Source organism: Caloenas nicobarica, chromosome 7 (assembly GCF_036013445.1).
Source record: "Caloenas nicobarica isolate bCalNic1 chromosome 7, bCalNic1.hap1, whole genome shotgun sequence".
In the NCBI taxonomy this organism is placed as follows: Eukaryota; Metazoa; Chordata; class Aves; order Columbiformes; family Columbidae; genus Caloenas; species Caloenas nicobarica.
The window spans coordinates 28,936,716-28,963,122 of NC_088251.1; the positions used below are offsets into that span (position 1 = coordinate 28,936,716).

The following is a 26,407-nucleotide window of genomic DNA, read 5'->3' on the forward strand; positions in this document are numbered from 1 at the left end:
AGCTTCAGTTTTATTCATTAAGTTCGAGACGGCAGCACTGCAGCTGCAGCACACAGAGGCAGAGCACAGCGCCAAGTATTTGCAGACCGAGCGCGCTAATCATTTCGCTGGCCAGTAACTGCGATGTGTGTCAGGAAGGCGCAGTCCTACTTATTTATGGGGTTTTTGATATATAGAAGATGCACGGCCACTGTTAACCATTTCGTCGCTGAAGAGCAGCCATGACAGCTGGCCCGTGTCCCCCCCCGGCCGCCAGGCCCCCCTGGCTGTGCGGTGGTCTGCACAGCACGGTTGCACGGGTGCCGAGGGGCGAGCTTTCCTCTGCTGAAGAGAAGCCATTCAGCTTCCAGCTGCGCCGCAAAAGCCACCCGGGCGCGCTGGTGAGGGACCAGCTGCTCTTCCCGGCCTCCACCGCGCCAGGCAGCTGCGGTGCTGCCGCCGCCGCACGCAGACCCACCGAAACCAGCCCCGCGCCCTCCAGCCCCATCGCCCCCTCCGCTTCTGCATGGTGTGAAGGGAGTGGGGAAGCCCCCCTGAAACGGAGGCACCCTCCTCCTGGATGCGAGGTCCCATTATACTGCTTCGCTCCTCCTTCCATAATTTGAAATTACTGAATAAATGTGATGAATGCCTCTTCCCCACCAGAGCCATGCAAAAGACTATAAGCAGGTCATTAACTGCCAAGGTCATCTTGTTTGTGAAAAAGAAAGGAAAACATTACCATTAAGACTCTAGTACAGTAAACCAGCAATGACAGCAACAATGAAACATAAGCTTAATGTTTCCTTTAACCCTTACTTAAGAACACATTTGAAGTCATCTGATTCAACCATATGACTTTGCAAATTACCATTCATTGAGAAGGTCTGGGTAGATTCAACCCAATTTCATTCTTGCACCCCGCCCATACCCCAACATTTTGTGGTGGATGTTGTTAAACCTCGTTTCTAAGCAGAAAGCAATTAATTAATCTGGTGTTTCAAAACTGGTCATCAGGAGAGCCACCCACCGCCTCCCACCCATCAGCTTTTAGGGCGCACTACTGCACCTTTGAGTGGCCACGTGGGACCCGCGGGGTGCAGCAGCAACACCTCTGCCTACCCCAGCAGACTCTACAGTCCACTCTTTCCTCCAGGGAGCATATAAATTTTTCTGCATCCGAGTCTTAACTACCGTTTGTCCGCAGACTTGTAAAATACACTAAGAAATGCCTAATGAGACACTGATCTGGCATCCAAATGTTCTCCCCCATCCATTTCCCCAGTGGGCTGTTGCCGGCGCAGTGCAGGCGTCAGGGCCGTGATTTGTTTGCCAGCTCTCCAAGGAAGGAAGGAAGGAAAGTGGGCGGCTGGGTGAGAGCTGGAGTCAGCGCAACATCAGCACATGGCTGCCTTGCACATGTTTTCAGTCGCTCATTACCAAGAAAGTGTATACGTATACAAACACAAAATACCCTGAAAAGCCAAATTAAGACAGCAGGGTGCCGGGATAACATCGCTTCCTTTGCACCAGGAGCTAACAAAATAAGTGAAAACCACAGTTCTCCAGAAAGACTGGTACATGCTGAGCTTTCGAGACCCTACAAAAACGCAATCTCTCTGATTTCCAGGTAGCCCAACACCGGTACTTCCAGGGACCTCACAAACTACTTACCTTACAGTAGCACTGTGAAACTAGCTTCTGCACAAAAACTAGGGAGGTCCACGCAAGAGACGAAAGATTGCATAATTAACCCCATTTTATTACTGGGACACACAGGCGCTCAGAGTCTAAGCAATCTGTTCAAAGTTACTTGAGAAGTCTGGAGGGGAAGAATTAGCTGAATCAGACAACCGCAGCCCCGAGTTCAGTGACCCGAAGCCAAGCCTCCTGCCCTCTAACTGAACACTTAACTCTTGCCGGAGAGAGCCCCAACATGTAGACAAAAGACTCCCGCAGGTTGGTAAGCCAGCTGTCACCTTGCCTGCTGCTGCCGGGAGGAGTTACCCATACGGCCGCTTTTTCATTCTCCGAACACATCTTGCTGCAGCACAGGGCCTCGCAGTATTTTAATTTAAAAAAAAAAAAGTATTTTTGAAAGTTCTTTAAATATTTTTAAAACCTGAAATAGGTTCCAGGCTGCAAATATTTACACACATTCTTAACTTTATGTGCAAGGAGTTCAACTAAGTTTAAAAAAACATTTTTATACTTAACATTAACTATGTACATAAATATTTACAGGATTGTGACTGATTTTTCCTCCCTTGTGCTCAGTACATCACCTGGTTCTTGAGTGGCTGGAGTCAACGAAGCGAGCTGCTTTCTCAATTTCATGCATTATCCCTATTCTGCATTGCCTGGCTTGCAAACAGAGGAGGATCAACGTCGAAATCCAAAACCTAAAACCCCAGGCTGCTTTGAAGTGGTCTAGCATCCTGCAAAAACATTGTCAAAGAACAAGACTGAAACTTGAATAGCTGTACATATTTTGAAATCTCACACAGATTAGTTTGCACAGGGTACTGAATGGATGCTGCAAACCCATTTTACTCTCTTCCTACGAAAACCTACATAGGAGTTACTTACATAGGAGTTAGCCATGAGGCAGCTCGTGTGCCTCAAGTGCTGATGTCCCTGGTGTGCACACAGATAAACCCTTGACGTCTATAGGCAGGGGGGTTTAAATGAGTTTCAGGATTAAAAAAAAAAAAAAGAAAAAAAATTTTAAAAAACCCACCAACCACACACATGAACAACTACAATCTAAAACTTTTTAATACTCTTAAGTTTTACTCCCAATTATTAAAACTTGGGAAGATACAAAGTAAGTTTTGGGAGCACGAGCAGCAGAATTCCCTTCCCAGTTCCCCAGAGCAGGGCACGGCACTTCGCTCCTGCTGCAGGCAGCTCTACTTTCCAGTGTTAAAACAAGGCTCAATCAGTTTAAACAGCATACTTTCTAGCTTCTTCCTTCTTCAGCATCAGTCATAAGAAACACTTAAAAATATGACCGTTACTTTCAGAGGTTTGTTTATGCATTTGATAGCACTTGTGCTTAGCTACTTTAACTATTTCCTCCCATAGACCAGTTCATCTGCCAATTTCCTCTGTTTGTGTAGAGCCTTTGATAGTAAAAAAGGACAGAAAAAAAATGCTTTCAAGCATACACATTCTAGCTTTAAAACCACAAAGCCTGACAGAGTGATTCACCAACAGTCAAAATCCCCAAACAACTTTCTCTTTAAATTCAATATTTATTTTGTGCTTCAATATAAATAAATGTCTTCTATAACTTTTTATCGATTTGTAATACACTGAAGTCTCACCATTAATTTTTGCAATCTGTACAGTTTTTGATACAGCATCACCATCAAATTCTAGCCCAAATTTGCCTAGCGTGACATTAATGGATGCAAACAATCTCTTGCCTTGGATAACGCTAGAGAAGGAAAAAAAAAAAAAAAAAATCAAACGTCTGTATACAAACTGATTTCAATAATAGACTACAAGAGTTTAATATATTTAATGAAAAGGATTTTAAACAATACAATTTCACTAAATTCAATCAGTGCTACTGAACAGATACAGTTACAAAATATCACAGGGAATATTAATGAAAGAGGCTTATGCTATGTTACTCTAAATATCTTGACACACAAATATTTCAGTATGGTAATTTGTTCAGAATATAACAAAGTACAAATCACAAAAGAAAAAAGCAAAACCTCTGCAAAAATGAATCTGTGCTCTTGATTTTTAGAAACGGTCTCTAAACTTGAAAAACTTCGAAGAATTTGGAGAAGTTCGGATGCCTTGCTTCATATTATTTTCAGAAATAGGATGCACTGCACTTAATGGAATAAGGGCCTCTTTCAGGCATTTTCAAGAATCAGTTGCTTAATAAAAATAAGCATTTTTCAATAATTCAGTTTTTATGTAAAACCAAAATGTTGACAGAAAATGAACGCAAGACATGAGGATACTCAGAATTTCTGTTTTCAACCATAAGTCACACTATTTTTTGCTGAGGTCTGAGAATAATTTCGACTCTAAAAAAATTCAAAACAAGTAACTGGAGCTATTAAAAGCTATTTTACAATAAAGGTTGGCAGTACAAAACATCTGTGTACAATTTTATCAGCTGTATTCCAACTTGAACATGATTTTCTTCATCAAAATCTTTATGCTGTGTTGTACCCCAAACAGCAACTACTCAAAATACGTATGTTCACAGCACAAGGACAAAGCCTAGACTCAGGTCACCTGTGTGTGCATGTACTTCTTCACTTCAGGTATTATGACTGCTATGGGAAATTGCTTCACTGAGATTGCTTGAAGTAACCACAGTTAAATGCACACAAATATGGCCAGTTTAAGATTCTCGCTTTTATTTGGTGACGTTTTCTCCAAAAGCTGGAGATAACTATTTCTGTTCAACGGGTCTGTGGCACCTCGTTTGCGTAAGGCATAAAGAGAGAGAACATCCTTTAATAACTAACGTGTGCCAAATAATCAGGGAGAACATTTAATTCCACAGGACCGCAAGGCACTCCACAGATATAACTCATCTACACCCACAAGCCAGCCAGAGCGACTTATTCTGCAGTCCCCGAGGGACACGGCCACTTGCGGGCTGATCTCTCAGCTCAAGCCCCCGCACTCGCAGCAACACAACAACAGCAAAAACAAAGAGCAAAGAAACACGGCACACCACGGTCCTTAGGGAACACAAGGAGAAATACTTCAAAAATTGCAACTGCCATTTAGACAACACGTTTCGTTTGATAATAAGGGTTATTTGTATTACCACGGGGCCCAGGAGCTCAGGCCGCCAACCACAGCTCCCATCGTGCCAGGCACTGCACGACGTGTGAAAGGCACCAGCTCCTGTGCCACTTCAGCCACCAAACGCGGCTCCGAGGCTGCAAAACTCGAGGCGGCAGCGGCAGCGAGCCAGGGGCTGGTGCCAGCTGGCCCCGGCTCCCAGAACGGAGCCGCCTGCCCCGCGCGGGCACCAAGAGGAGGTCGCCCACCAGCTGCTGGCTCCCGCAGGGAGGGTGGGAAGCGCAGATGCTACGGGAACACTTCAGCGCTGCGAAGGGGAGCCTGCCTCCCCGTTCTGGGTTTTAGCCTTCGATCTCACCGTGCGCCCTGTGACAGCACGCTGCGGCTTTCTCTGCCACGGATGTGGGTGTGCTAGAGGTACCCTCTAGCCACGCCAGCCATAGGGGAGGACGGGCTCCTGCCAGACTGCACGGTGTAAAATTCCCATCACCCAGTTTGACAGAAAAGGAAGTCATAAATTTCAGTTGAAACGCAGTTTGTACAAAAAAAAAAAAAAAAGCGCGCACCAAAACACACACAGCCACACCAATGCGTCCTGTAAGATCCACATCAGGGCTTCCAGCCTGCGGAAACCAGAATCACCTGCAAACGCTCTGTCCGAACTGGAGGGACTAAGCAGTGGGATGTACCACAGCTGGTTCCAGTGCCAGCTCACACACCACCTCCCGCCTCGCAGGAGGTAACAGGGAGTTTCAAAAAGCGCATGTTCTCCAGTGATCCTGAACTACCCATCCCAACCCTGCGAGAGCACCAGGCAGCACTGAAACAAGGATGCTCCCGCACAGCCCGGCCAGGTGTGGGGAGGGTACTGCTCTCTGTGGTGGGCAGCCTTGGCCCTGCCACGCTTCCCTGGTTCCCTCAACTTCAGATCAACAATACTTCTGGAGACTGAGTGCTTCCAGGATCCCTTCACTCCTCCAGGTCACCTCACTAGAGATGGCAGAGTCCTCCAGCCCCCCAGGCTCATACACCTGATCAAGGGCTTCAGGTAGGAACCAGCTGGAGTCAGGCATGGGCACAGTGCTGCAGAGCTAACCCCTCGTTGTTTGGTCCTTGTTTTCGGGACTCCTGACCAGTTCCAGGGGCTGTACTGACAGATGACAAGTAGTGCCTGATGTAGGGAAAGTTACACGCAATTTATGTTTTAATTTAGCGAGAATCTACTTGCCCCCAGCAACAGATGCTCTAGTACTAACAGGAAAACAAGTTAATGCAAATCAAAATATTGTCACTTTAATCACTTGATCCAATCTATTTATGAGCTGGGTTTATTATTTTCTGCTAATTGTGAGGCTGTGGACCCATCTCACTTTCCTAGGTGGGAGCACCAGTTAAAGCACTCTTTTCCACCTCCATGCCTGCCATGCAGCCTGGCTTCCCAGCTTGCTGCTGCTGCCCACGTGGTGCTTGCATGGCAATTCGCATGGCCACGGAGGGAAGCAGGCTGGGGAAATGATCCAAGGGGCTGGGAGACAGAAGGAAGAACCCATAGAGAAAAACAAAAGAGCTTTTTGTTTTTATCTTCTTCAGTTCACCAGTCTGATTCATCGTGCACCTGCACAAACATTGATGCTAACACAGCATAAGGGTGGGAATAACATGCAGCAGGGAACCGAGAGGCTTAAGTAGTCCTGACAGCGCAAAACCACAGCCTGGGGATGGAAACAGCAGTTGTCCATCTTTCTCACAGACCAGCATGTTTATACTGGGTATCATGGTACAGCTCCCACAGCATTACTGGTATTGTTCATTCCTGCCCAGGAGAAGTGAACAAGGACAACCACAAAAAGGTGTTGCCCCATACTCAAGCCACCCATCCTGGCATAAGGACAGTCCCTTGCTCCCATGCCGCCCAACCCTTCCCGCTTGTCTAGCACCGCCCTGCCTCTGGCACGGCCAGAACCACCTCCAAGACACATCGCTTCTCACAGCCTTCCAAAGAAGAGACCAGCGGCACAGCCGGGACCCGGCACAGCCACACAGCTCCTGTCAGCAGAGGGGCTGGGGGAGAAGGCAGGACCATGGCCACACCAGGGACACCACAGTCAAAGCCCTGTGCTGCTAGCAGCAAAGCCTCAGCAGTTGCACATACTTCAACTCAGTTTCTAAAAATCACAACGTCACCAGCCGATGAATGGCACCCTTCAGCAACTTCAGTATTAAACCAAACGAGGCTGGAAAGAGGTATTTGGTTCAGCAGGACTTAGAAATGCACGTGAACACGTGTTTGAACACATTAGGTGTGTTGCATAAATATCAACAACAGAAAAATAACTTCCCTTGGACACTTGTCAACTTCACAAGGATTTTCTATACAAGTAGAAAAGTGTTCCTGGAAAACGAGGCTGGCGTACTGTTCTGAGGTGTGGGCAAATGCTCGCTGCTGTTTTGGGGAACTGCAAGGTGGCTGGAGACCCTGGGGGAACAGCCTGAAGGCTGCTGAGCTGAGCCCAAGGGGAGGTCCTGGCCCTCCCACCAGCCTGGCTGGGGAGTGCACAGCAGAGTCCTTGATCCACAGAGACCAGGCAGTCGTGCAGCCAGCGGTACCAATCATAGCTAATGCAGCCGAAAATGAACCTTTACAAGAAGAAAAACAACCACCAAAAATAGCCACACAAAAGAAAACAAAAAACATCCCAAAAAACCCAAAAGCCGTTTCTCAATCAGTGACCTGATCCTGCTGTCCATTGGGACCCATGATTATCCCATATTTAAATTATTCCGTTTAAAAGACCATTTCTTAGGAATGTTTTACTTGTCTGATTTAGGCAAGCAGCTTAAAGCACTAGAGGAAGGCGACTGCAGTCTAATCATAAGCACAGTGTAGCAGAACTGAAAGCATCATCTCAACTCCTTGCAGATATTCAAGCAGAGCTTTTACGGCAGGGCCAGGACACCACCGCCAGGCGCACGTCACTGCCACCACATGCCTGGCAGCAGAAGCGGTGGCAGCGCCTGTTGCAGCTCCTGGTGTACACCAGACCTCGGCGTGTGCTCCCCGCGGCAGAGCCGCGCGTCTCCGCCAGCCGCCCAGCCCGCGCCACAATCCCAACAGGCTCACGTGTGTTCACAGCTTTCCTCCCATCGCGAACAAAACAAAAGCACGTGAATTTAAACCAGGTAGTCTTCCAAGATCGCATATTAAAGCTATGAATGTCTGCCAACGGCGGTACCTTTCTGGAGCGTGGCACTGGTCTCAAACTCACTCGCCTAAGGGAAGTGGCACTAACTTCTGGTTGTCAAAACTTCTAAGCCTTTAATTTATCAAGATTAAAGTCAATTAACCAAAAAAACACCCCAAGATATTAAGGGTGAATTATATATAAAAAGAACTTCAACATTTTCAAATATATTCTGTCATGTTATACTTTTAGCTATAATTACAATATTGGATGTGTGCTTGACATTTATTAGTCTTCAGAAAATATTTCAGTACGCTAGCTCTTTGCCATCTGCTTCCTATCGTTAGTTCATAAAAATAGTTCTCATTTCTTTCACAGTAGAAAAGTAAGATTGTTTTCTGGGTGACTAGACTATCTCCTTTACTATAACACCATCACTCCAGCTTTTTTTTTAATTTTGTTTTTTAAAGAGGCATATGCACCTCCTCCTAATGCCCCCCAGCGAGTGCTAACAAAACATACTAGTTTAAAACCAGCCAACTACATTCCCTTGTCTCCACCTGTCAAGAACGCTTCTCCGAAGTCTCTGAGGAAACTAAATAAAACAACTCTTCGGCTGCAAAAAGCACAGGATTTTCCTCCCAGAAAGAGAAAACTCGCACTTGAATATACCTCAGATGAAAACCAAGGTCTGGCGTACAGTATGTAGCTTATACCATGCAAAACACTTAACCATTCCCAGTCAAAGTACTGGAGCTCCACAGCTTAAACCCACGCAGGGGCAGCCGCCCACATGCATGGAAAAGGTGGTTTCTGAGCAGTTATCGGGAAAGAGGGCAATAATTCTTACCTGGAAAATGCTGTTTGCAGCCGCTCACCGGTTTGTCAGCACACACCTTGCTCTCGCCTCATGATTTATGATGCTCTCCCCAGCACTGAGACTTCCATTACTGTCCTCGTTTATTGCCTGCAGCTGTCATTCTCACCAACAGTTCTGCTGTTGTTTGTAGGTGCGGTATCAAAGGTATTTTCAGTATTTATATGTTAGAACAACTGCACAGAGTGCAGCAATTAACATGGACTTGACCAACTAAAATTGTGACAGTCAGAAACATTTACTCATAAATGCCTCAAAAGAATGGATGGCCAACAGTCCTGTGAATACCTGCTGATTTGTAAATGAAGATAAAAATAGCAACCCATAGATCACAAAGCCTTCCGACAGGTATTTGAATACACAAGAAATACATTAACGCAAATTCTGCAGCTTCACTTTCTATAGCCAAAATGTCAATAAGGCAGTAAATCCAGCTACACCTTTCTCACCATGTGTTTTTCCCAGTCAGCTATTTCCCCCTTAGACTAGCCAAGTTTTCCAGGATCTCCTAAAAATCTGCTGAATCTGCCCATTTTAGAATAATGGCAGTGAAGGGAGGAGCAGATTTTACATCCAACAATTCCACTTTTAAAAGATCTCAGTATGTTTTCTAGACATTAAGAATTTGCAAATCAAAACGTTCTGACCCACTGCAGTCCCTACTTAACTTTTTGGGGAGTCACAAGATGCTCAAGGACTTGAAAAAACAGGTGAGCAGTGTTACTAAGCATGATCACCAATGGCACCAGCCTGCTTTGAGAGAGGGTGGCCAACAGCCTCCAGGTGCAAACTGGAGCTGCCGCCACCCAACATGGCATGAAGTGCAAGAGAAAGTAAGGATGGAGTCCTGAAGCTAAGCCTAATTCTACTTTCATGTGTACTTTAAAGCTCCAACTGCTTGTAACGGCATCTCAGTTTATTTAAGGAGTTCCTAATGCTTGTGATTCAGGATGAAACTCGAAAACAGGAACCCTAAACAAGCCCCAAAAGACAGATTTTTCAAAAGAATGAAAATTTATTATTATTATTATTATTTAAAATTATTCTATAGGCCTGGCTTCTGGTGTACAAATATTTTAAGGCTGGCAATCTTAAATTAGTCTAAGCAGTACTCTAAGCACCAAAACCCACTTTCTGCATTGTAAGTTCTTTTCTTCAACACCATCCACACTTCACGGCTTGAAAATGGCACTCAAGACAAAGCCAACAAGTATGATTTTACAATCAAAAGGTAGCCTGTAGGCCATCAATGTCATAATCAGGCTTTATTTATAGCTGAACAGACAGCGTCAAAATATAAACTACAAATTAAACACATTGCACTCCAAGAGGAAAAAAAGGATGATGCATTTTTACTCTATCGTGATAAAGTACCAAAGAACCTCTGGTGTTTGGAAGCTGTTAATACTTGCAAGGTATACAGATATTGATTAATCCTATTATCTCTCCATGTTCCAGCTCCTTCAACCAAGATGATGTGCTCACATTACGAGAAGTGTGCAGAAGTGAGCAGTCACTAAATGTGGGCCCACATTAAACCGTCAGTTGGTGCGCAACAGCCTGCTTTCAGGTTCAGAAACAAAATCTGCTTTTCGACAGAACAATAATTGGTGCGCATTTCAGAGTTGAAGAATATATGATCTTCAAACTATTCCGAGGATGCATTTCAGTCGTATAAATACACAATGTACCATTTGTCTTCCTATAACATTTATCAGGAAAATGGGTCTGAATTGGTCACATAACTTCATGAGGAAAAAAAATATTCCACCATTTCACCTATTTTTTTAGACTTTTTTTAAATTATGTTTTTATTTCAGCCTTTACTCCCCGACCATGCTCGTACACATAACAGCAGAATGTGCATATTCGGGTGGGAGTAACATACCTATAGAGAGCATATGCAGTATGTGCTTTACGTATGTTACCTTTGACCATAGAGAAAACATTTTCAGTTTAAGTCACTCCCCTCCTCTGCTGTGAAAGGTCTGTCCAAATGGAAAAGTTGGATGCAAATACCTGTCACTCACCTGATGTGACTGCAATGCACAGATGCCTCTGAAAGTCAGAGACAGGGGATCCTGACTGTGGAGAGCATCACTGAGATTCCTCACTCCCGTCACTCAGGAACTGGAGAGTTAAACAGACCAAACAACAAAAAAAACCCAAAACAAAGCCAACCACCACACACAAAAACCCATACAACCATAAACTTGAAATTTCCTCCATCAATCGTTATCCCGTTTTTCTTATTACTGGAGAAGAGAACATTTTACTGGCAAGGGGGGCGGGGAGGGGAAGAAGTGATTGTTGTTCCCTAACCTAACACAGCTGAGAGAACATTTAAATTATAATTGTTCTTAGACTCAAGCAGAGATTCACATCCTATGCTCAGATGCTGTCTTTGGGATCTGATCACTCATGCATACACATATGGTTCCTCACTGACAAACAACCTGACTCCTCTACTTGTGCAACTTGCATTACTCATAGGAAAGCCTTGGCAGAGGCAGGCCGACATATGCTAATTACTGGGTTGCATTATAATAGGTCTAACATCTTGTTTCCCATCCAGGGTTTTAAAATAAATGGAAACAACAGTCTCTTTGTATACAAAAGTATGTATTTTTGTATCTCAGGCTAAAAATATTCTGCATTAAGAACACAAATAGATCAACTGCCAGAGAATTCCTGCCTCTTCAGTGTTTCTTGTGGGGGTTTTATCCTTACTAAACAAAGCAGCCAGGCAATCTTTAAGAGAGGTTAATGTATGTGTATTCGTCTCTCATTTCCTACAAATTACCCTTAAGTCAGGTGTAATAGTGAAAAGCAGAGCTTAACTCCCTAGTCTTGTTTCTTCCATAAACAATTTATCAGGTAAAGTTGTCTACCAGTTTCTACAGCAAAATATAGCATAAATTCATGAACACTGAGGAGCATTAATAGAGCAAAGAGACACTTAAAATGTATTTTTCATGTGACAGGACATGCATACTATGTTTCTTCATTTTAGGATTCAATACACTAGGATATTGCTAGGACAAGATGCTGGCAACACTACAAGTATTTTTGATTTACATTTCTCTTTATTGCAAAAGAGGCGTTGAGGGCCTTAGCTGCTATTTCAGACAAAGGACTAAGACTGTGCACTGACATGCTGTTTCTTTTTGGGTGACCAAAATCCAAATTTTAAAGCTGAATTTCAAATCATATGACACCATAAAACTGCCAGAAACATTCAAGGTTTCATTGACATTTCACACCAATATTCTCAAAATAAGCACAGGTACAAGACTTTCTTTCACAAAAAGGTTTTGTGAAAGTTCATGCATTGAATAAATAATTTACACACGCATTTAAGGTGCAAAACCTTTTAGGATACAGTGAAGACGCTGTCTCAGAATTTTTTTTTTTTTAAGCGATTAAACAAATCTAATGACAGAACTATCACGCAACTGTGACCAGAAACCCACTGGGCATCACCCTCCCTCGCCTCCTTCCCCAGCCGAGCCCCGCGCTGGGTGCTGCCGGTCCCTGCTCCCAAGGCCGAGGAGCAGACAGATGGCGACCGGTAAGAAACCATCACGCCGCCTTGGTCACCCCGGCAGAGCCTGGGCGCCGCACAACAGCGGCCCGACTATCGGCTGCTTTATTCCTCATTTCAGCTCGTTCATACGTTTACCTGCGTAGGTCTAGTGCTCGCGGCTACAGGGCAAACAGACTGCATTAGGTGTAGCAGCCCAGGGTGGCACAGGGCCCGCGAGGACCCGCCACAGCCAAGTGTTGCGCTGAAGCCAGATATCCAAAGGTTACAGAATAGTGCACTCAACCCCGCACGCTAACCACCGCTCAGTGGGAGCGGTTATGCTCAGGGTTAGCTAAAACGAAGCATGCCAAACTCTTCAAAATGGATGCTCAACGTATCAATTAGTTAACAAAAAGAACCTCAGCAGATTAATCCTAAATTCTACCTTGATTTTTTTTGGTATTTCTTTAGAGATGGAACAACCCTGATATTTTGCTTAAGGATAAGACAAGCACAGTCCTGAATTTAAGGTGTCCATCTGTTTCCCCCCAACTAACTCCTCAAACCCAAGCTCCGAACCCTACAACCCTCCTCCTCCACTCCCCTGCAGACCCCACACCTCCCAGGCACCTGTCAACCAAGTACTTTACAAAGAACAATCTGCCACAAATACAGCCAGAATAAAAATGACTGCAAGCGTTTTCAGAACCCATTCCAATCAAAAAGGGTCTGAACCGCTAACCATCCACAGCACTGCCCTTTGCAAAGCCTTAGCGGAAAGAAACACCACTTTGCCCAAGCCTGCGCAGCGCCAAGCACCATCTGGTCTACACCTCGGGTGGCCTTTCTGCTCTTCCCAACCCGTGCAGCTCCCGTTAGTGCCACCGGCAGCGGTGCCATCGCCTCTGCACTCCCTGCTGCACAGATGTCTGAGGACAGGGCAATTCCATGTGAATGTTTTTAAAATATTTATCTTGTGTCCTGTTGCTGACTCCTTCTGAAGTATAAACAAGGTCTGAAAGGCCTTCCTTTTATTTGTAATTCATACCCAAGGATCACTCGGTATGCAAGGTTTGCTCTGGAAGGTAAGCATTTATACTGCTCAGAGAAGTCTGAGTATGGCATCTTCCATGTGTAAACTGAATCTTTGCTAAACACCAAGATTAAGTACTTGCTATAAACAAACATTTCAAAGGTTCCCCAGATTTATTCTGCGCTCTGTCGCTTGCTCATCACCAATGGCTGCTGTCATAGTTTTACTTGTCCTTTGGTAAAAAAATAACAAGGCGAACTGAAACGGTGACTCCCGAGTTACACATAAACAAGCGGGTGCCCGCTGCACAGGTGGGACTTGGTCTGTTTGGGTTTTGAAGCTCTTCTGCGTGTCCACCTTCCCACACAACTCCTGTCCCGCCGCTGCCGCAGGAGCTGCTGTGGAGCCCCGAGCAGCTGGGTCACAAAGCCCCCCCGTTTCTCCCTCCAGTCCCACCCCAGAGCAGCTGGGGGTGACAGCCGGGGTCTGAGCAACGCTGAGCCCCCCCGGGGGCCCCCACAGCTGCGTGAATTGCTGTGGCAGAAGCAGGTTCAGAGCCAGCGCCGCAGCCGCGTGAAGCCGAGGGCAGGGAGCCAGGAAGGGACGCGCCACCCGCACACTTACGCCCTCCAAAAGCTGTGGGAAGAGGACACGAGCCCAAATGTTTTAACTTGGAAGGCTGCTTTCACCGAGACTGAGAAGGCTCCGCCCGTGACCCAAAATAACTTCTCCTTACATAATACTGTTATGATTTTAATGTGTGAGATGTCAGAGTTTTTACAGTGCCAAAAGCCAAAGCTATGCATTCAGTTGGAAAGCTAGTAGGCTCCCATGTCTAATGGTATCAAACTCCAGCTGGACTGCAACCCAACACTTCTTCAAACAGTGATGTAAATTTTGGGAGAAAACTCATACTTGAGAGGAGGACAGGAAAAGACAGAAGTATAGCTCCTTCCTGAAACAAATTTCTTTAAGAATGATAACTGCTTTACGTCTCTGCAGGTGAGACGTATCCGAGTAGATCTCTTAGAAGCAAGAAAGAAGGGACTTGTGAATGGGATAAAGCCGAGCACTACTTTGTAGAGAAAAAGCCTTGCAAGTTCACCACGCGTTGAGTTTACCTTTTCAATCCCAGAATTGCTACCCACATTTTCACACAGGTACCCACTGCAACTGTCTTGATTTTCTGCAAAATAGAGAGTACCTGTATCTCAGTGGCAAGGTGGCAGTTCATGAGTTTGTAAAGCACCCAAGGAACAGTGAACTGAACATGCAGATTGTCAGGATCCCAAGAGCATTTGCAGCACAACAGTTCACTAGCCTGGAGTCTTTTCAGAACAAGCACTCCATCCTTTAAAAAAAAAAAATTGTTTAATCAAATGTGAAGTGCATCAACCTGTGCTAAGTGAAGGAGGGGAAAAATGCTTTCTTTGACAAGGCTTGGGGGAAGCACTGGGTTTCTGTAAGGGAGGCCAACATAAGCTGTATACCAGCTGTAAACAAGTTAACTTCCGTGATCCCACTGCCGGGGAAAGGGTTATAAGCATTAAACAAACACAGAATTTACAAGAAGGACACCAAGAGATTGGGTAGACTGCCTGACAGCCACATCATTCTTCTTCTCCCCTGCAAACTTACGGGATAATAAACCCTTCTCTCTTTCGTATATAGATAAGTATATAAACAAACTGCTCTTCTGAGAATTCAATGTCAACAAAGTCTCTAAAAATGCTTTTTAAAGCTTTCTCCTGCCTTTTTTTTTTTGGTTTTGGGGGTAGGGAAGGGAGATAACCAAATGGGTCTTCTGCTGACCTATGAATATGTTACAGCTTTAAAATGAAAAAAGTGACAGCGCTTGCTTTCAAACTACACTACCTGCAGGAACTTGTATTTTAAGCAGAAACATTCTCCAAGAAAACCTTACTGTTTTATAAGGCTTTTTTGTCATTTACTGCAGCCAAAACCTTACAGATATGTTCAATGCTAAGGAAAGGCTATGGTTTATGTTAAAGCAATTATATGTAAGGTATTTCTTATTTTCAAACCATCTGTATGGAGGCATCCCACTTTCTGGCTGCATGAACAGAAGAACCACTCAAATCGAGGACTGGGGCAGCAGGATGGAGAGTTTCTCTTGCTTTGTTGAGAACATGACTGTAGGTAGGGATCCTGCAACTGAAGACACCAGCCCTTCCTCATTGTCACTTAGCTCTTTAGTGGCAGTTTGGCTTTTTCCCCGTCACACTCACACCTCTAAAATAACCAAGGGCAGGTGGTAAACTTCAAGCTGGAGGATGCACATCTACCAGGTGGGTGTCGGACAACAACTCAAACCATGTCCAAGAGAAGAGCGTCGGGGAAAGGTCTGAGCTTCAGTGATACACCAAAAGAAAGTTCTAAGACACCTTAAAAGCTTAAGACAATTTCTTTCTTTGGTGAGGCAGAAATCATCATCAGACTGGGGAAATCCCCCCTTCTGAGTACCAGTGTGAGACCAGCCAACTTCCAGGGAAGTCCAATTTCCAACCCTCTGCGGCACCAGCTGCCCAGCAGTAAGTCAGCCTCAGCACAGCTCCCCCACCCCATGATGCCCTTATTTACACAGTAAACCTGGATTCGATCAGTTCATCCGTTTTTGGAATGGGTATTCAAAACCAAGAGAGGAAGAGAAACCTGCACTTCAGAATTTACTGATGGAGGTACAAGAGGTATGTATTTCAGGGCAGCCTAAAAGGCTCTGCTGTTCTCAGAGGGAATCAGGAACATAGCCAAGAAAACAGGCAGAGATATTCATCAAGGGAACTGGTTTTGCTACTAAATGGCCAACTGAAGCCCCTACGCTATTCTGTCATATATCTACGTCACTGCAGCTCCAATAAATAAACCCTTCTGATTAGTTATGAGAATATCTAAAAATCACCAAGAGACACATTCACTTTGCCAGCTGGTCAGTCATTGCAGCTCTGCAGTTTCAAAGGAATAACAAAAAAATAAATAAAAAATCCAAAGACAACACAAACTTGTCGTCAATGTATTTCTTTTTCTCTTACTCCTCAAGCATATATGTTTTTACCTAATCAGCAAAGATGGCAAGTGATCTTTTACAAGTACAAAGAGCCGCAATATGAGCAGGGCAGTTTACCCACATTTGTGCACTACATCAATCAGTTAGTTTTCTCTAGTTAATGCTGTCCTGGCCAGATTGACTTCTAAAATAAGTCACCAGGAGAGTTTACCGGTTACCAGACACAGTTTAGAACATCAGAACACAAAAGATTTGAAGATGACAAACCCCATGCTGGTTTTGCACGACACCATCAGATGCACAAAGTCTGTGGCTTTCATTCTCATGCTATCTTTGACGACACATACGTATTATCTATGGGTTAGCGTTGTTCCTATTGCTGAAGTCAGACCCACAGCAGTGTTGCTTTTGTCTAGCAAAAAAAAAAAAAAAACAAACCAAGGCTCACAGCAACCACAGTCTCTCGGTGCTCGCAGCCAACACTGACTACCACAAAACTGGAATACAGCTCTGTGGGGAAAGGATAACAACACTACTCATGGATCAGGCAGCCAGAGGATCGCCTGAGTAGGTTTCACAGGACTGGAGAACAATGAGGACACTGGTTCTACATATCAGCTCTCCACCATCCACTGACATATACACATCAAGTCGGGAAAAAAACAAAACAAAACAAAAAACAAACAATGAGCACTAGGAGAAATCCAAATCCACAGTTTTATGACATTTCCACAGGTTTGCAGCATCGTGCATATTAATGGATTTTGAGCAATTTCTTTTCCTCCCTCCCCGTGCCCTGTGTTGAGCCAACAGCCTTCCTGCTTCACTTTGGGAATCAATTCAAAGCTGCTCTGTAGAGTCAAAACAAATGCTGGATTACCAACCAAAGGATACGCTTCCCACATTTGTCTTAATGGAATGTTAATGTGATAGCTTGTATGTGACTACCTCAACATTAATACACTAGACAAAATAGAAAACAGCTCAATTTATTGAATTATCTACAGAAAGAACAGAGTTCTCTTTTCAAGCGTAGATATATCATTAGATCCTAAACCTTATTTTAAAAAAGCATCAACCATCACCCCTCCCCCATTGGAAGGGATTGTGTTTGGCTGTTCCAGGATTCAATACAGGAGCACAAATTACTTCTATCCTTTCCTGCAGGTCTAAAAAGTATAAGCAACTGAAGGGAACTATAGATGGCCTGGATCAAATAATCACCTACGTGTGCCTTCAGAAGGGCCGGTTCTTTTAAGAATGACTCATCCCCTGTGGAGTAACTTGATTTCTGTTGACACTTACTGGAGAAATTAGATGGAAAGTGACTCTGTCTGCCTAGTAACAACTTTCTTTTTTCTACTAGATGCATAATACCTGTACAAATTTGCCCTGCTACATAAAGGGAAGAGTAGTGGCATTGTACACTGAAGTCATCAAACCTCACCTTTGCAGGCAACGTAAACATCAGTGTATTTTAAACTTTTAGAACCAAAAATAACACTTACCAAGTGTAAGACCATCTCCTACTCTCATAATACACTACTGCCTCCAACAGTCGAGCTGTGGAGATCCATTACAACCCATTGCCTGGACATTTCTCTTGTAGCCTCTGTCACCTTTAAAATATTCCAGCATTAACCAAGCTGAATGCTAATGATCATGTGAAACCCAACAGAAATAAAGAAATTGAGAATTGCTACCTAAGTTTTTGCTTTTAGAAAAAGAAGTGGGGAAAAAAATAATTAATATGACAAAGCAACATTTCAATTATACAAACCTTTTGTTTTTAAGCCAAAGACATCATTTTAAAGCAGAAATTCTTTCTAATACCACTGACAGCCTCAACTTATCATCGGCAGGAAAGCTTGCATACACATAAATTAAGAAAGGAAAACACAGAGTATTTGAGCAGGCGGTATATCAGTGTCCATCTGTGGTGGTCTATATTGATGCACTGTTCACTGTGCTTTCCATAAAGCACATCTAAATGGATGAAGAGGGCTTGTGTTCCTCATCCCACAACAGTCAGTGGACAAGAACAAGCCTAAACCAACCTTAAAGTCTTCAGCAATATTCTTGCCACTCTGCTGTAATACAGGATAGGATTTCACAAAAATTGGTCTAACTAGGAGTGAACAAATCAGCCAGTTGCACAGTGGTCAAATTTGTTACCACAGGCAATAACTGCAGCCCTACTTCTTTATGAGAAACAGGCTTCCCAGGTAAAGTCATAACAACCCCAGTTCCCTCCCTCCGCAGCATCTGATCACCCACGTTGTCACTGTGGCCCAGCAGGGACCAGCACAGCAGGGATCGCCAGCTGCTGGCCAGACACTACAGACAGTTCTCAGAGCCACGTTTTCTTCCGTGCCACGGGAAAAAGGCTGGATCCTCGGTGTCCTGAAGCTTATCAATGACACTATGGAAGGCAAAAGGAATTCCAACTTTGTTTCCTTTCTGGGATCTGTTTTTCTTCCTTTTCAGGAGAGAAACCAGGCTTTCCAGGCTGCTAGTACAAACATCAACTTGCTAAAAACCAGCCAGCATTGTCTCCAACTATAGTATCAGTGATGTAACTGCCATCCATGAGCGTTTGTTGGGTTTTGTTGGGGGTTTTTTTGTTGGGGTTTTTTTTTTGGTTTTCCTTTTTTTGGTCAACACAAAACCTTTGGAGCCTATACAAGTGGAAGAGATTTGGGGTAAAGGGCAAGCAACTCCCAAGAAAAGTTATGAATGGAAATGTGCTATAAAGCCACCTCTCCTTTCTACCCCTCGTAACCACTGCTGATTAGGACAAATCTTCCAGATGATGCAGAAACTGATCTATTATCTTTCGTGGGTTTCTTAAAATATTCTAAAAACAGCATTGTATGCCGCATTAAGATTGCAGTTTTATCTCATCTCAGACAGCACAAAACACTCTCTGTATATATACACAGCAACTCACTTCTTTCCTGAAACAAAGTTTTCATTGATCCTTTGCCACAGACTCAATTATTGTTTGTAATCATGATCAACGTTTATTTAAGGTACTGTGGACCGTAAACAATAAAAGCATCTGTCCATGTTGACATGAGTGTCATTGGCAGGTTAGATACCTATATCGACTGGTCCCGAGGGCGTTCTTTTTAAATTCTGAAAGCCCATAAATTACAATTTACAGAGTAATCTTTAAATCAGCCACTTTCTGAGGTAGTGTTATCTTGAGTAGATAAAAATCACAATCTGTCAATTAAATCCCAGGAAAATTTTCATTATTTTAAAATGTAATCCTAAAGACACTTTTTTTTTAAAAAAGCCTTTTTTTTAAAAATGTTGGAGATTATGAAAAGAAAAATCCAGGTCCTCCTCACACTCGCAGAGGAAAATACTTTTCTTGTAATTTGGCAATCAAGACATTTCAGGGAGACATTTTAAAAGTAAAGATAAAAAGAAGAAAAGTCCTTGGCTGTGGGACATTAAGAGGATTTCAAGTCATGTTTTCCATAGCCTCATTTTAAAAATAAGCAGCCTTTTCTTTCTCCTCCCCCAAACTCCAAGGAAAACAGTCACCAAATGCACTCAACTACCCTCAAAGTCACACGTGCTCCATTGCAGATCTTGCTTTCAATGTGTCTTTTGTTTGATGGCTGGTGTTTCAACATCGTCAACTTGAACAGAAAAAGGTCAGAGTGAGTCTTCTGGCATTCACAGACCTGCGCCAGGCCCCGCCAAAAGAAGACTGATGCCATAGTGCATTTCCCCCAGTCAAGAGAAGGAAGTGGAGGTTTGAACCCGAGACCAACTGTTTGTTATTCTCCCAAAGACCACAAGCATTGTTTAGTTTTGCTATATTCCTCTGAGAAACTTTTCTGCTGGTGCTGGTAATACTACTGAGTTAGAGTTCTGCCACCATACCACATCACTGCCCCAGTATCACAACCCGAAAAGGCTCCCACCAGCAGTGAGAGGTTTTAGCCCAGCGTTCATCCCAGCATGGGGCTCACTCCCTCCCTTCCCCACCCCCAGGTTTTGCTTCACCTCTGGGTTACCCCTGGCATCCTTACACTTGCCACCCAGGCTCCCCTGCATGGGGAGCAGAAGCTGCACCATTAACCTGCCAGTGTGCAAGACCCAGTATTGCAGCTGGGGAGAAGCTGTTGCTAAAGATTCTTTAAAAGCTTTGGCACTTCAAGGCAGTTGGAACTGCTCAACCAGAGCTGGGGGCCAAAGCTTCGCCATAGCATTAATGGGCTTTTGCCCTTTTAAATTTTATAAGCCTGTCACCTTTCTGAGGCGTGCAGTTTTATTCAGAGCCCTAAATGGCTATTTCATATTTAAAAGAAAGCTTGCATAGGTAGCACCCTAAAACTACCCCAGGTCATTCATCTCCCCCGCTCTCCTACTGTCTCTTAGGAAACCTTTGATAGAGCATTTGTTCAGGCTGCCAAGTTAAATCCTCTTCTCCCATGTCAATGCATTGAAAAAAGCAGTCAGAACACCAGCTTCACTCAGGCCTGCTGAAGTAAATGGAGAAAACCAATTCCTTTGGCACTACAGAGCCATTAAGCCGTTTGCAGATTATTAACTGAAGCACAAAAATATACACCGTGCACAATCGGACGGCGATGCAGAGCTATTCCTTAAGTTAGCTTCAGTCTCGATAAACTGCCTATATGGCTGCAATTTGTAATCATTTGTGCAGCTGCCGTAACTGTTTAGCGGGACCCCGACAACCCCAGACAAAAGCCGTTTCGCCGCGATGCGGGGGTCACGCTTCCACCGCCGGGCACATTTCACCTTTAATAAACATGGTAATGGGGGTTGCACTTGGAGGAGAAAACCCGAGACGCCTCCCCACTCCGGTGCCCCTAATCGCAGCCTCCAAGGTAGCACCGAAATTAAACTTCACACGTGCAAAACAAAGTTTGCAGTCTAAAAACCCTATTATAGTAACAACTTCCTCCCCCTGCCTTAGGCTGCCTTACTCCTTCCCCGCTACCGAGCTAGCCCAGAGCGCTGTCCCGAGCGGCGCGGGGGGAATAAAAGCGTGGCTGGATGGCTCCTATTTTTATGTTTACATTCCTGAAGTGTCTTTTAACTGACCGCCATTCCCCCTCTCCCCGCGAGCAGCTCCACCAGCCACCCCTGGAAGCGCTTCCCCCGCGCCCCTCGCACAAAGGCGGGCGGGCGGCGAGCGGCGGCCGGGCCGGGCCCCCCCGGCCCTCTGCCCCCGCGCCCCCTCCCCTCCGCCCCGGCGGCTTCCTGGACAGATGCACCGGGGGGAGGGAGGGGAGAGAAAGCGGGGGGGGGGGGGGGGGGGGGGCTGCTCCTTCCTCCTGCCTGCCGAGAGGGGCCCCGGTCCCAACTGGCTCTCAAAACCCAGACACAAGGAATTTACACCCAGGCAAGCTTCCCGGAGCACAGGCGCAAGCTCCCCCACGCGTCTCCCAAGCCCAACACGCGCGGCCGGGCACGCACCCCCCGAGCCGCCGCGGCCCCGGCCCCGCTGCGGGGCTCCTGCCCGCCCGCCCCGACGCCGCTCGCCCCGGCCGGGGGCAGCCGCCGCCCCGGCCCCCGCAGCCACCTTTGTTTTTGCGGCGTCCCCGACGCCCGCCCGCTTCGCGTCGCGGCTGCTACAAGTTAGACCCGGGCCGGGTGTCCCCGCGGCCGGCCCGGACAGGGCATTTCCCGGGCAGAGCCGCCTCCCCGCCGCCGGGCCCGGCTCCGCGGCTTCCCCGCCCGCCCTCGCCTCGCTCCCTCGGTGGGGACAGCCTGCCCCTTTAAGAAGTCTCCGCACATTTTCTCCCCTCGCAGAATAAATATGTATATTTTTTTCCCTGTACACCTATTTCCCCAGCGTGGCCGCTCCATTGTTTCTGCTCCGCCGAGACGCAACCCCTGCCCGGCCGCGAACGGGGAGGTGCGAGCAGGGAGCGCAAATAGACGCGAAACTTACCTACAGATTGCAAAGCAGCCTTGCAGCAGCAAAATAATAAGAAAGAAGGCAGGCAAAATCCTCTCTCTCCAACTGATTTGCAGATCTACTCGGGTATTTTTAAATATCTAAATTTCTTTTTATTCCCCTCCTTTCTTCCTTCTCTCCCCCCGCTTTCTTTTTTCTTTCTTCCCCCCCCCCCCCGCTTTTTTTCCCTTGCCCACAGACAGTGAAAAGGAGCTCAATGTTAGTGGGTGAGTAAGTGAATCAACTAGCAGAGAGCACAGCAAGTTGAAGTGTCAAATTACATTGGCTATTCTATTACCAAAGGGCCATGCTTTGTGGCTGCTGGCAAAATCTGTCCCAGATTCCTATCTGAAAGGGAGCTGCCTCCTACAGGGATGTTCTTTCCTTCGCCCTCTCCCTTTCCCTCTCTCCCCCCTCATCCCCCCCGCTAAATCACACAAAGTTAAAAATCTTAGATACGAGTTAAAATACAAATATTGTCTTACAGTATATTTTAAGGCGGGGATTCTCGTTTTAGTCTTCCTGAATACCAGGCACACTCGGAAACCCTTCCACTCTGAAAACTGAAAGCATGAGAACCTCTGTCCTCCCTTCTCGAATTTTTGTATTATTGAATAGGGGAAAACCGCCCTGGACCCAGTACACTCTGAAGCATGCGGTGCCTCCGTCTGTAGCGTCTTCACGGGAGATTTTTTACGAGGATGGGAGGAACTACCGGGCGGGCAGGGGGATTACACTGGAACGCGGAGATATCCCGCTGCTCCGTACCTTTCACTTTAGGTGCCGTGTCTGTGTGTGTGTCGCCCCCCCCCGCTTTATTGCCACCACCGCCACCCTCGGGGCCGCTGTTATTTTCAGATCCCGGAGCTCCCGCCACCCAGGTAGGAGCGGGGTCCTCCCGGGGGTCCCCGCCCGCCAGCGGGGCTCTGTCGGGGAAGCCGGGCGGGCAGCAGTGCTCGGCGGGGCGGGCCGGGGAGGCGGCCCCGGGAGGCGGCCCCGCGGCGGGGTGGGGGGCGCCGGGCGGCAAAAGCCGGGCTCCCCCCGCTGCCCTGAGCGCGGCCCGCGGCGCTAACAATAGGGCGTGCTTGCCCCCCCGCCAGGAAATCCAGCCCGATTTCCAGGGAGAAAATAACAAGAAACCGTTCTTGTCTGACGACCACCAACCTGCTAAAAAAACAACTCCCTCGACTTCTCCTCCCCTTGATAAAACACTTCCAGGACAATCAATATTTTATGATGAGTTGTTAATAAGCCTAATATATTCATCCCTGCTCCAACGGGGCTTGTTAGATTATGCAATTAAGATAAGCAATTTAAACAGCACTGTGCTGCTCTTCGCTGGCCACATTCGTCTTGTTGGAGGAGGAGAAAGATCTGGACTTTAAAGGGATGTCGAATTACTCGGGGGGCGGAGGATTTTTTTTTTTTTTAATGCGTGCAGCCGGAATCGCACGTTAATGTCGCTCTCCACACCGGTAGCCCCGCAGACCTCCCCCGGGAGCGCTCTCCCGCCGCTCCGACGGCTGCCGCTGATTTACGTCCCGATTTTCAGGGGGCGGCTCAGGCGCGGGGACGGCGGCGAGCAGGGCTGCACCGCCCGAGCACCCTCCCGAGGGCAGCGGCCCCGGCGCGGCCCTCCGCCCCCCTAATTTACGCCTTCTCGGCTTCCCCAGGAAAAAAAAAAAAAAGAAAAACCAGCTCTTCCTGCCGCTCTTCCCTCTCCTGCCTACCGCCCCCCGATCGCCTCCGCGGAGCGGCGGGGGGGACCCTGCGGGCGCGCCGCCCAGTCGCACCCCGCTGCCGCCCCGAGCGAGGAGGCAGCGCGGCGGCCCCGCTCCCCGGCCCGGTACCGCTGCGGCTGCGGGGGAGCCCCGGGCGAGCAGCGTCCCCCCTGCCACCACCCGCCCCCGCGGGGGCGGCCGGCGCGCCCCGCCGCTCCGGCGCGGCTCCGGCTCCGCGTTTTGCGTGCGGCCGCGGTGTCAGCCGGAGAGCGCCGAATAACAAAGACAAGTTTGAGAGCAGCCGCCGCCGCACAGGCTGCAGTGACGTCAGGGAACAATGCCGTGCCAGCCGGCCCGCCCCGCGCGCCCGCCGCCCCTTAAAGGCGCAGGGCCGCCCCGCGGGGCGCGGCGAGGGGGCCCCCGCGGCTGCGGGAGCGGGGGCTGCGGCGGCCCCCTGCCACAGCGCCCGCCCGGGCGGGGAGCGGCGCCGGTTCTTCGTGTCGCGGCTCCCTCCCGCGCGGCCCGGCCCCGCCTGGCGCCCGCCGCCGCGGAGCGCTCCCCTCAGCTGCCTGGAAGACGCGGGAGCCCCCCCCTCCGCCGGGCCGGGCCCTCCGTCCGCCGCGGGGGCGGCAGCCGCGGCCCTGGGGAGCAGGGTGGGCTGCGGCCGTGGCCAAGCGCCGCCTCGGCCTAAGGCCCGGGTGTCCGGCGCGCAGGCCCCGCTGCCGGGTGCCACACGCGCGGCCCGTGCCGCGCTCGGAACGTTTTCTCCAAAGGTCTGGGCCCCCGGGGCCACGGCACCACCGAGCGGCACTGCCCCGGGGGCAAGGGCCTCCACACCGAGCCCTTCAAGCGAGTTCGGCCAAGGTGCCACCCCCAGCTGTTCAGCAGTGACCCCCTCGCCTCTTCTGTGCACCGCGCTGCCCTCCGAGAGCCTCGCCAGCCGCAGCCACGTTGAGTCGCAGCCCACAGACAGAGCGGCGGGTGCTGTTCGTCAGCACAGCCCAGGAGTCGTTCTACACAGCATTTGATGTCCATTATCAAAACAGGTGCTGAATAACACAGCCTTTTAAGTAACCGACAGTGACACTGTAGCAATATAGTAATTTTCTGATAATTGTACAGATGTCATTGCATCATACCTTAATAGTAAATTAATTTGCAATTTTTTTTTTTTAATGCATCAGCTCGGTAAGGTGTCAAAACTTCTCTTTCCAACACAGGCAAAGTCAAGCAGGAGATTTGATGTTTCATTGCTTCGAGCTGTCTTACAGAATTATAAAGATTAGAAAATTAAACATCTCTCTGTGCAGAAAAGCAATTACAAGGGCATAGCCTGTCCACTGCATTTAAGCATAACTTCCACTGATGTCATCCAGGCAGTAAACAGATTGGTAATAACACATCTACTTTTTCAAGCTTTTTGTATATTTTCTGCAGAATGCTTTCCACATCACCACATAGTGCAGGATTTACCAGCATCACCCTGCCATCTTTCAGAAACTAAGCTGCTTGATCAGTACACAGGTAGGAAAATAAAGGTCTTGCAGGAAATAAGTTTAGTGATTTAGCAGGTCCCATTGAGCCCCCTGAGCCTACCTCTACTACATCGGGGTTTGCCACGTACAGTTCAGAGACACCAGAGGGGCTGGAGGCGATACTAGTCCACAGGGGATGCACAACTGCGACAGCCTTGGCCACTTGCAGTGACAGCAAGCACTGACTGGTGTCACAGCCACATCCCAGCTGCTACACCCACCATGTAGTGCCCTTCATGTTCTCAGTCGCAGGAGAGATTCCCTATTTCCACCATAGGCTGCATTATTGACCCACTAGGATTTGGCTGAAAGTTGGTTGCAGCAGTCAGTTTATCTAGAATATTTCTCAGTTTGTTTGTAAATTAAATTTAACTCCCTAAAGATTAGGAGGGCCTTAGTTTTCTCTGACCTGTGCTAATATGATTCATGACATTAAAGAGGCGCCTCTAACCCACATTGATGCGCTTTCTTTCAGCCAGGGACTCAGCTAGTCCACAGCAAATAATAAAGCACTTTTACAGCTGCTCCAGTGCACTGCCGTTTGCCTGCTGGGGCATAAAGGGTGGGCTGGCACTTGGACTAAAAAAAGGGGTTCGGAGTTTAGACGTACGGCCAGGCTGGCTTAGGTTATTCAGTGTTGTCCCAAGAACACCCCTGCAAAGAAAGTGTTCAATTAGGCTGATCGGCCTATTTTTCCAACTCTGTTGCAATATCAAAGCAAAAAGAGTATTTGCAGCATGATCAGGGTTTAGGCCCTTTTTGTTTGTTTTAAGAGCCCAGGCCGCTTTTTGCAA

At 47.2% G+C, this 26,407-nt stretch overlaps 1 protein-coding gene across 4 annotated transcripts in view; it reads right to left on the minus strand.

Annotated features, from left to right (window-relative positions):
* The window catches only part of ZMIZ1 (zinc finger MIZ-type containing 1), a 346,635-nt gene extending 324,183 nt beyond the window's left edge, over window positions 1–22,452 (minus strand). For all 4 annotated transcript variants that reach the window (XM_065638909.1, XM_065638910.1, XM_065638911.1 and 1 more), the window contains exon 1: window positions 22,352–22,452. The gene's annotated coding sequence lies outside the window, so the exon portion shown is untranslated. The remainder of the gene's footprint in view (window positions 1–22,351) is intronic.
* Between the last annotated feature and the right edge of the window lie 3,955 nt (window positions 22,453–26,407).